Genomic DNA, 8,847 nt, shown 5'->3' with positions numbered 1-8,847 from the left:
AAACTACAAAGTACAGATGCTAGTATTAAGAGAATAAATACAAATCTTGCTTTTTCACTACCACATGAAGTCAGTGCACGTTGATTTTGTGTTATGAAAACTTTTAATGTTAATGTGTTATCATGATTTCCAGTATGTGACACTAATACTCAAGGCAGAGTTGTCTGAGAAGGAGGAGTTAGTTGCAGTTGAGAAAAGCAGTTCAGAAAATTTGGAATTAGAATTCCAGAGGACCTTCATTTAGCTTGTACTTGGACTTAGGTTTTGTTGTAGTAATGGTTCCTCATATTCATACAGTAATTGACACTTTCGACCAGATCTTGCTTTCTCCACAACAGCTGCTTATGATTCATCAGCATGCCAGAAACAAAGACAATCTTGTGCTGCTTTATTTTTCTATAGTGTTCAAAACAGAAGAATTCCCAGTGATGCCAGCAGAACATGTGTGATGGAGTAAAGCGGTGCGTGCCTGCATGAGGCATGGAAAGAGGACATTCCTGTGCTTGACTAATCCTTCCTGCTCCAGTGGCTGCTCAGGACCAATGGTAGGAATTGCAATGTAATACACACTGGACATCACATTGGTATCTAAAAGCCTCAGGTTTTGATAAGCATAAATCTGTGTACAGAGCCAAAAGAAAAGCCAAGTCTGTTTACAAGAAGCCCAGAGAATCTGGGGATGGAAATTTAGGCTGTCAACTGCCTTGGTCTTTCTTTTTGCTGTCTTGCATTTTTATAGGAATTTACATCAGTGAAAAGTGTGCAGACCATCATCACTCTGTTTTGATAACATTTTATGTGACTTTGCATCTACTTTACAGCAGTGTGGATAGCCTCACAAAATTTACTGATTTACTGTACGTGACCAATTTAATAACTCTAGAGTTGGACGTTAACATAAATTGTCATCAGGAATAAATGGAAGAATCGTTTTAAAAGTCAGGCATGAATTAAGGCACCAAATGTTGATACTTACTAGGAAGCAAAAGTTAATTTTATCAGTGGTAGTCAGGAGAACGTGGAACTTCCTGGTTAATGCCCAGAGTGCTTTAAAACTTCATTTAGATGTAATTGTTTCAAGTAAGTGCATTCACCACATATTCACCATGTATAAAGCAATGTAGATAGTGATGTATACATGAAGCCAAAACTGAACAGAATGATATTTTGTTTCTCAACAAGCTGTATTTCCCCAGTGGGTTGCTGATGGTTTTGAGCAGTACCATACAACTGATGGTGAATCTCCCAAACTGCAGTGCCAACTTTCAGATTGTGGCAGCAAACTGGCTGTGACCATGGTTTATTCATAATGTCTGTCCTTCTTTGTTGATTGCAAAATGCATGTTAAAGGTTTTATTTTTCTTGTTTTCTGAAGAGGTCTTAAATGTTTATGTGAGCTAAAAAAGTATCTGTATATGAAAAAGCAAAACAATTGTTAATACTCATTCACTCAAGAACTTTGTGTGACCTCTTAACTTTCCGCTTTTGTTGCTGAAGTATTTGGGTACTTTGTTAGTTTTATCAACATCCCTGTAAGGAAGGGAAGTATGAGAATAAACATGCTATCATCCTCCTGCAGAGAAAGAGTTAGGACACAAACTAAATGCTATGTCTAACTAACTTGCCTCATCTTTGCCACACTTCACCTTTTAGGTTCTTACCTGAGACTGGAATCCAAGCACTGAGTTACGTTTCATATAAAATGTACCACAGACAGACACTTAAAAACTGTGAGAGCATAGCCACTGTACTGGATCTTTGGGCTTAACAGTTGAAAATACTAAGGAGAGGAGCTATGTCTGAAGTCTGTTAACTCCAGTAAGGGAGTCACAGGAATACACATGTATGTCCTAGCTCTTTTGGAGCTGGTGTGTCCAACTTGTTTGTTTGCAAAAAAAGACTTCTGACTCACTCTCACTGTAGGACGTGATTGAAGGAAAAGGTTGGCGGTGCTTGCTGTTAGTGTACCGTTAACTTTCCATCACTGATAGATGGCCTGACAATGTTTTTTTGAGGGGAAAGGGTTCGGAAGAAAAAAAAAAAAAGCATGCTAAGATGCCATCTGATTTTGGCTGGAATAATAGGAGCTAAGATGCACTGGAGAATAGAGGAAAAAATAATAGTATTAGTGCTGCTTTATTCTTCACCAAACTGGAAGACTCTTTCCTTGTTCTCAGCATGGTACAAATTCACAGAGACAGCTTAAATGTGAAGCAACACTTGCCTGGAACTGGTCCTGAGATAAAAGGTCTGCTGTGCTAAGCCAGTTCCAGCCAGAACCAACTTAATTGTACCTGTATTGCCTTTCTCAAATGAGTCCCTTGTGTATGGATGTCTCATTTGGCTCAGATCTGGCAGCACTCTCTGTTTCAGGCTTAGCACTTGGTCTATATTCACTTTGGATTCTTGCAGGGCTTATTAGCTTGGCAGCTGGGCCAAACCTGAGCTGGCTTAGTACATCTCATCTGCACAAACAAAGCTACTTAAAATTGAGTAGCCAGCTCAGGCTGGTAAACAGCAGATCTTTGTGTCAGCTGAGCCTTACCATTATATGGGGCATTTTGATCCCCTGGGCAGAGTGGAGGTTTGGCTATAACCGAACAGGTAGCGCGGAGTGCAGGTCTCCTGTTTCTTGTGCGGGTGTTCTGCCTCACGAGGTTCAAATTCCTGTTCCCAGTATCCCAGGAGGGTGCTGGGTTGCCTCACAAGTAGTTTTGAACTATGACACTGTGCAGCTAAGAATCATGGCTTTGTGCAGCCGGAGGTAAGGAATCAAAAAGGAGAGACTGGTAATCAAGCTACTCCTTTTCGAGGGAAGGGCCCTATTTCTGCATACACATTCTTGATTGGGTGAAATAAGGCAGTCCTGGGAGTAAGGCTGTGTGGATGTACCAGTCAAAGATCTCATAGGAGTTAGAGCACTTTCCATGTTACCTTTTTGGAACCAGTTAGGCTTGGATTTTTGGCCTGTTTTATAGAAAGCTTGATTTTCACCTGACATCTGAAAACAGTTCTCGAGATGGGGATCTTCTGGTGTAACCATGTCTGCTCTGTGCTACATAGGTTCTATCACCAGAAGAGGGCACAGTCAAAGCAGGGGGCAGAGACTCCAGCAAACAACATCAATGTGGCAGGTTTTGGAATACAAACCAGGATTGCATTATTTATAATGGGTTTCAGAAAACAAAGTATTGGCTTCATTTTCTAGATCTACGTATTTCATCACAGAGAAGAGATTATTACAAACTTAATTATTGAACAGTAGTTTAGAGAGGAAAAACTAATAGTTTACTTGCTGAATGGGCATATTTTCAAGAGTTTATCACTTTTTTTTTTCCCCCTAAATTCATTCAGGTAATTTCTATGACAGGTATGTTATTTATTGTACCAGTCGTCCAAATTGACTATATAGAACTATGCAAGTGCATAGTCTGATGCAGAATAGGATGTGCTTTTTTTTTTTCAGACACTGATTTATACAGGGAAGCTGAGGATTGCAGTGCTTTGTCCATTTATTAGAGAAAATCTGTATTCGAGGGCAGTCATGCTCCTACAGTTCTAAAGTGTCAGCTGCTAAATTACAGATCAGCAGACCCCTGTATTAATATGTTCCATTTTTAAAAGACTTTGGGGTGTTAGATAAAATCTGTGCATTATTTGATGATGTTTATTGAAATTGCTGTAACAGATACGTTCATGGGATTTTTAATAACTATAATGAGAACTCTGATTTTTATATCGCATGCAAATTCTTAGTTCTTTTTTCTTCCGTTTATGTGGTTATCATGGAGCCTGATTCTCCTCTCACCACTTTTACACTGGCACATTGTACACAGCAGAAAGTACGGCAGAATTGTAGCCAAGGGGTGCATCAAGCCCAAGACATCTTTATTGCAAGTGAAATTGAGAGGAATCTGTTTCCAAATGTTGTCAGGAAAAGGTGTGGCACAGTGCAGAACTTGACAAGATCTGCAGATGGTGAGCTTTCCGTGAGCACTGAACGTCAGTTTATGCACGTGGGTATCATTCACATCTACTCCTTTATATGAAAATTAGGTAGGGCTTAGGGCATACTGGCTAGGAGGGTGGTCAGGGGTGTTATTTCTGGCAGGAGAAAAGCAGCATATAAGATCACCATTCCATGACAGTCTTGGTATTTTATATTCACTTTTTCGCACCTTTTCATTATAGAGGGATTGGGGTGAGCGAGAGAGAGCTTTATTATCAGTCAGTACTTGTTGGTTGGTTGTGGGTTTTTTTCAAACAACCAAGAAAATTAGAAGTAGAAAACTGTCTAGCACTGTGGAATGCTGATAGTAGGGCAAATCTCATGTATTTTTAAACTAGTGCCTTTAGGAAACTGGCCTTATGCTACCTTTTTGACTGCTTCCACAATTGATAAGGTTGCAGCATAAGCTGTATTATATGACAACAGATAATCCACCTAGAACAGACAGTATGAATATCTCTATCCTAGTACGAGCTCTGATCAGATTTTGCTTTTCGAGACACAGAAGGATCCAAACATGAAGCACCCAGCTGGAGGAAACCAGGCCTTTTAAGCTCTATTGCTCAGAAACTGCTTGTTTTCAGTGGCGTGTTTACATCTGCCTGAAAGTTGTAAACACAGTTTCTCCTAGCATATGCCACTGCTTTCATGCTCACAGGTGGAAGCACAGGGAGAGCCAGTCCTAGGTGCTTAAAATATATATTTATCACTAGTAGTTCGAGGACTGTATGGATCCTGAGGCTGTGTCATGGATTAAATGTGTGGCTGGGCTGACTTGGTAGCTGCTGGTTAGTCTAAACTACCAGCTTTGAAAGAAAGCCAGCAGCGATTGTAGGTGTCACCATCACTGGTGGCCTGTATGACCTTTCCCTCTCTTGTGTTGGAATGATTGGATTCGCCGCTGTCCTCTCTTCTTTGAACTTCTCCAGTTTTCCTTCCCTAGGGTTCCCCAGCTAAGGTGGTTGTCACCTCTTCGAATCATTTGGTGCATAGACCAGTCTCCTGTGACCCCATAAACTGAGTGGCAAAAGTGCAGGACTACAAATGGTGGAACTGGAAAAAAAAATGATGGAAGGAGAACAATGAATTACTAGTTTTGAATTCATCTGTGTTAAAGGGCAGACTGTGTCTGTGAATTTCATTAAAACTGAATACTAGCGCGTGCTAACAGCAGTGTATTCATATTCAGATGTTCACATTTTGAGTGTTGGTACTTTCTATTCCTCAGTTTATCTCACTGATTTTCACTGTAATGTTCTGAGTTAAAGCCAAATCATGGGAACACCAGAGAATAATGAAAACCCATAGTTTCTGCTACTGAAGAATGTTGTTATCTTTCCACATGGGCATCCTTGACATCAGCCAGTCTAGCTGCAATATGGCTAATGGAGAAGCACAAGGATGCTAGTAATGGGTTTGGAGTCATCTGGCAAGGCAAACATCTGTCTTATAGAAGAACATAAAAACGGAAGAGATTTTTATTTTTCTTCCTCAACAGTGTGTTGTTCAGAATCACATCAACTTAGGAAAGAAAAAAACATCCTTCACCTCTTTCTTGATGTTTTAATGAATAAATAATAATATGTTTGATATGTTTTTGATTTTCTGTAAGCCTCTGGCATATGGTGTGTTGGGCTTGCTACAAACCATACTATTACAAGAGCTAATTTTCCCAAGCTAAAAGTCGGATCAGAGTAGACACACATAAGAGGAAGGGCAGAACTCAGAAAGCATGGAGAAGGCTGTGTGTGATGGTCTTTTACACCAGGTAGCTATAAGCATGTTAAAGTGGCTGGATTCTGCAACATGAAGCATTTTACAAGCATTTAAATGGTTGGTTCAGAAAGATGATGAAGACTTCTAACTCCCACAGGCTTGAGTGAGCTGATTGTTTCCTAGGACAATCTACTTGGAATAAAATCAGTAATAACTTATCAGATTATTTGTCTCCTTTTTTTTTAATGTACTGACCAATTTAATTTAATTTTCTGTTGTATAGGCAAGTTTTATCAGTGTATGGAGAGGACTGCCCAAGGATTTGCAAACCAGTGTTCTGTCAGGAACTACGTATGTTAGACTTAGCAGCACGGCTGACACACAGTCATGAAATGTGCTTAGGAGTCTGTGACTGTGCTTCCTTCTAAGACCCCATTAAAAACTGTTCCCTGACTGCAGCTCTGGGCTGGTGTCTTCCCCTTTTTCCCATTCACTGACTGGATTTGTCCCCATTGTGCTGCCCAGAACATTCACTTGAGTCAATCTCACATGTTGAGTCAAAAGCTAGTTGGTATGGATAAGCTTGGATTTGGACCCTCAAAGAAAAGATTTATGGGAAGCACGGGGTATGCATTGGCCATCTACATAGTGGTGAACTTTGCCTTCTGTGGTTTATAAACATGAAATAATGCTTCTTCTCCTTGTCAGGAAAATGTAATAGCAAAGGCAATGCTGTACTGAGCCTTCACTTTGCTCAGATCAAGATATTTCTGTAAATTTTAACCCAGAAGAACATTTGCTAGTATAATGTCAGCATTTTAAATAATTAAAAATGAATTGCATTCAGCAAGTAAATAAAGTACATCTAATGGACCATTATCATCTTTTGAATATCCTTTCTTTTCATTATTGTTTTGTCATAAAGTTCACTCACTTGCAATGGCTCATTCAGCCTTTTTGGAAAATTGTCATGGTACAAGCGTACTGTCATCTCCCTGATTGCAGGGGGGGGAGCTGAAAATAATGAAAATGAGGCCCATTCTTCTATAACACTTTTCAGTGAAAGCACTGAAATCACTTTTTAAAGGATTTAGGGTCTTTACTCACAAACTGTTTGTCAATTTGTGCAAGGTATCAGCTCATCCATCAAGCCGGTAGTACAGCTAAGAATTTAACTTGAGTCTCCCTAAATCTTAGCTCACTGCCCTGCTCATGAGGACAACCATGGTCCCTGCCGCATATCTGGTCACATTTTCTCTCAGATAGATAGTGATTGTGTATCAGGCTAACACTGATTAGGAACAAGTGGAAAAAGAATGAGTGAAGATAGTTGCCTTCCCTCTTGTTATTCTGCTTTTACATTCTGGAGCTGGACAAGTTTCAGTCAGATCTCCAGTCTAACCAGCAGAGAGGATCAGACTGAGTCATGTCAGCAGTCTTCCCAGGTGCAGAGCAGAGGTGCAGCAATGTCCTGCCTTTGCCACATCTTAGAACTGAGGGCTGTGTCTGTTATGCCCAGAGCAGTTCTGGTAAAGATTTTTCTTTTACATCAACTTCAGTATTTAGTGAAGTAGAGCATATGCTTCTCAGTACAAGTATCAAATCATTTTCGATCTTTTGCACTTAGAAATTCTGTTAAAAATGTGATTTTCTATTTTAGAAATGTGTATGCATGCTTAACATGCTGATTTTTCCTGCCTTTATAGTTTGGTTGCTTGTGGAAGGACCTGGATTTTTTTGTTTGTTTTGTTTTGTTTTAACTGAAGTGTTTGTAAAATTTCTTGCCTCCATTCTTGTATGAACAAGCTGGAATTCTAAAGCCTGTCCTCTTCTTCAAAGACACCTAGACTTGAATCCATCTAAATTTCAATGAGTGCTAATTTTTACTCCAGAAAGTATAAACTAATTGAATTTAGGCAGCTAGGTATAGACATATCCTAGTTGCAGCTGCTAGCTACTTCGATTTGTCTTGTTTCAGGTTTGGAGTAGGGCAGAGTTCAAATATATCTAACATGTTTTCATCAGTTCATCACAAAATTCAGTTGTCATGGTAGAGCCGTTCCCATCCAACTTCTACGTAATAGCTAAGTGGTTAGAGCAGCTACCTCAGTTCACTTACTGCTTCAGCTCTTATTTCATCTCAGAGAAGCGTGCCCTTTCCTTGAGGTTATAAAATGATCTGAGTGCTAACGCTTTCCAGTATGCTCTTTGAAAATTGGTTTGTGTGCATTTAGGAATCCAGAAATTGTCAAGTCTAAAGAGCGAGTGTAAGGATGCCTGATCCTGCATTGTAGTTGGTAAGATATTCATACAGGGGTGGAAGATGCTTTCCTTCAATCTGCTATCCAAAATTCCTCCAGTTTTATTTAACATTGTAAAGAAGAGCGGTGCAGATGTTAAAGAATCTCCAAGCAGATTACTTTTCTTACCTCAAGATTTTTTTTTCCATCTAGCTGTGGAAGGATTAGCCACACCCAAATTTCTCTAGCTCTGTGATGTACACATCGCAGTGATCACAAATTCACTGTGATCATTCTGTGCAAAAATAACAAAATGCCTCTTCATTTATTTTGTGATGCTTGGCTGGAATCAGAAGCATGTCATCTTTAGGCAGAATGTGTTGAATAACACTAAATGTAATTGCTAATGTGTTTATTTCTAATGGCATAAACACGAGATCTCTTGTACAATTTGTACAAATGCATTATTAGGGAAAAATCAGGGTATGAGAGCTAATAGGAGCAAATGCAATAGTAACTACACATAACAGTAAATAAAGTGAAAAGGAATTGTGAAAAATACATCCACTCTTGTCTGAATTCTACTGTGAGCTATTTTAATAGGAATTTTTAACAGAACTGAAAAAGAGAATAAAAAACAGTGTCTGAATTATTAAAGTCACCAGCAACCAATTTGCTTCAATTAAAGACTGGAAGATGTTCCCAATGCTTTGATTAAGAAAAAATTAGAAAGTTTCTTATTCACCTCGGCAGGCATCTTTGCAAAATGGAAGGTCCCTTGTGCTCCTCTGAAGCCATTTAATGCATATATGAGCATGGATTCTCAGAACTATCTATAATGCATATAGTGCTTTCTGCTCTCAGTGGCTTTTTTCCCACTCT

This window comes from Anas platyrhynchos, chromosome 9 (assembly GCF_047663525.1).
Source record: "Anas platyrhynchos isolate ZD024472 breed Pekin duck chromosome 9, IASCAAS_PekinDuck_T2T, whole genome shotgun sequence".
NCBI lineage: Eukaryota > Metazoa > Chordata > Aves > Anseriformes > Anatidae > Anas > Anas platyrhynchos.
Note: the sequence above shows the minus strand (reverse complement) of the source record.